This window comes from Grammomys surdaster, unplaced genomic scaffold (assembly GCF_004785775.1).
Source record: "Grammomys surdaster isolate TR1022 unplaced genomic scaffold, NIH_TR_1.0 97, whole genome shotgun sequence".
Classification (NCBI taxonomy): Eukaryota; Metazoa; Chordata; class Mammalia; order Rodentia; family Muridae; genus Grammomys; species Grammomys surdaster.
Window position 1 is genome coordinate 3998922 of NW_021604576.1, and position 2771 is coordinate 4001692.

Consider the following 2771-nt stretch of genomic DNA (forward strand, 5'->3'; position numbering starts at 1 on the left):
CAAGAACACATAGGACATTTTTTAAAAATAATTTCCTTGGCTTGTTGCCAAGTGATAGAAAATGTTCTCTTTAAACTTTTATTGTTAACATGGTGTTTTAATGAAATTTTGAGACATCTAGCACAATTTCTATAATAACTGATCAATTCTTACTTTTCCTGTGCTAATGGACTTGCAAAGCATGTATGAGATTGAATATGAGTGATATATAATAGTTTCTATTTCCAATTGTTTGATGCAGCTGCATAGTTAACAAGTCTGGAATATCTGGAATAAATTCAGCAGTTTTTATATGAAAAACAATTCTTTCTGTATATTGAGAGTTAGTAGTTATCTTAAGAGATTCAGGAAAATCTAATAATAGCATAAAGATTGCATACAATTGTGATTTTTGATCTTAAATATATGGGCATTGAATTACTTTGATTCTTTTTTTCTGATCTACAGCCTCCCATTTTCAACTTATTTGAATTAAGATAGAGAATAGGTGCTTCAGGAATTGGCATTCTCTTTATAATGCATGAGAGAATCCAATTAGAATTTTTAAAATAAACTGAAGACATTTTGAGCATATTTATTGTTAATTTCTCCCAAATAGTTGCCAAAAGCTCTTTGTCAATCTTCACTGATTACCCATAATAACATAATCTCAGAATTAGTCAAAAGCATTACAATCACAGCCAAGTCTATTCCTGAAAATTGACATTGTTTTATTCTACCTTTATGATTAAACCAGACTATTTTTTATCTAAGTTTTAAATTGTTTTACTTCATCTGTGTGGTAGAAAAATCCATTCCACCACCACAACCGATTTTGCGACCCCATGAGGAGAATAACAATACCAACCAACCAGAGCTCCCAGGGTCTAAACCACCAGCCAGGGAGCACATGGGGAGGGGACCCATGGCTCCCGCTATATGTGTAGGGGAGGATGGCCTTGCTGGGTATAGGTGGGAGAGGAGATCTTTGGTCTCATGAAGGCTGGACACCTAGTGTGGGGGAATTCGAGGGTGAGGAGTTGAGGGTGTGTGTGGGGGGGCACATCCTCATGGAAGCAGGAGGAGGGGGGATGTGATAGGGGGTTCTTGGGAGGAGGGTTTGGGGTAAGGGGATAACATCTGAAATGTAAATAAAATATCCAGTAACCCCCCCCCACACACACACACACTCACACACAAAAGAAATCGCTTGTTTACTTTTTTTTTTTTAAGAAAGCATCATATTTCTCATAGTTAACACACTGGGCATTCTGAGATGTTAGTCACTTAGCCATTGCTTGTCCTATAATAGTAGTATGATACTCATGAGTCTAATAACTCCTTTGCATTCAGTACTAACATTCTCAAAAACAAGGGTCTCTATCAACACCTCCCTTGAGTCAGGGTCTGATAGGCTTTGTTCATAGCTGAAATCAGTCTTTTCAAAAAGTCAGTGAAGGCTTCTCCAGAGCCTTGTATAATTTAGTAAATGAGGTGGAGAGTTTATTTCTCCCCTTTTCTGGTGGAACTCACTTCCCAAGTGCTTCCATTTCTATTCACAGTATTGTCAGTTGCCCAGCCTATTCTGCATCCCTTTCAGAAAGAAGAGAGTAAAATGACCTTTTGTTTTTCTCATTTGAACCATTTTATCTTTTGTTTATTTGTTTCTCAGGTCCCTCCATTTCTACTTTCAACTTTTTTAAATTGTTCATCCATTCTTCTAATCTTTTTTGAAACAAAATATAGGAAGGAGGAGGAGGAAGAGGAGAAGAAAAAAAGAAGATGGAGATGAAGAAGAGGAAGAAGAAGGAAGAGGAGGAGGAGGAGGAGGAAGAAGAGGAGAAGAAAAAAAGAAGATGGAGATGAAGAAGAGGAAGGAGGAGGAGGAGGAGGAGGAGGAGCCAGAAAATCCCCAATCTCTTCTGGGAACAAAGGCACAATAAACTTCTTTTGCTGACATCCCCTGTTTCCTTACCATTTCTTTACATAATTAGAGATCAGATTTCCCATTCTGTTTTGCTCTATATCTGAGTGTTACCTGTAGCTGGGATTTTGGCTACTTTATGCATTTCTATTTCTACTATCCTTTTCTACCCTTATCCTTTCCAAGCCCCAACACTAGATAGGAAAGAAAGACAGCTAGAGAGGAAAGGTGGCATTGAATTCTTTGGGGCAATTTTGATCTTTATTGTTGTCAGTTCTCTCTAACTAGGAACCAGCAACCAGCCACCAGCAACCAGCAACCAGCAACCAGCCACCAGCAACCAGCAACCAGCAACCAGCAACCAGCAACCAGCAAACAGCAACCAGCAAACAGCAAACAGCAAACAGCAACCAGCAAATAGCAAGAGCAGCAGCTGGAATAGCAGTAGCAGCAGCAGCAGCAGCAGCAGCAGCAGCAGCAGCAGCCGCCTTACCCCTCTTGGAGCCCTTTCAAGAGTTCCCAGAATTCTAAACTTCACACACTCCCCAAAAGTATCTGCAGCTGAAAAAATCATGCCCTTGTCAAAGGAAAAGGCAAATCATGGTAAGCTGCTGTGAACAATTTAAAGCACATCATGTCTCACATCTGGAATTAAAAACATTTCCATAATATTTCTATGATTTTAAAGAAATAAAAAAAATCATTAAAGTCCTTTGTGTGTGTGTGTGTGTGTATGTTTTTAGTTTTGTATTTTTATGAAATTTTTATGGGTGCCTCTGCATCTGTGTTTCTTTTTTTTTAATTTGGTTATTTTTCAGTTTACCGCCTTCATTTTGCTGATTTTTTGTTTTTATTTTATATTATTATT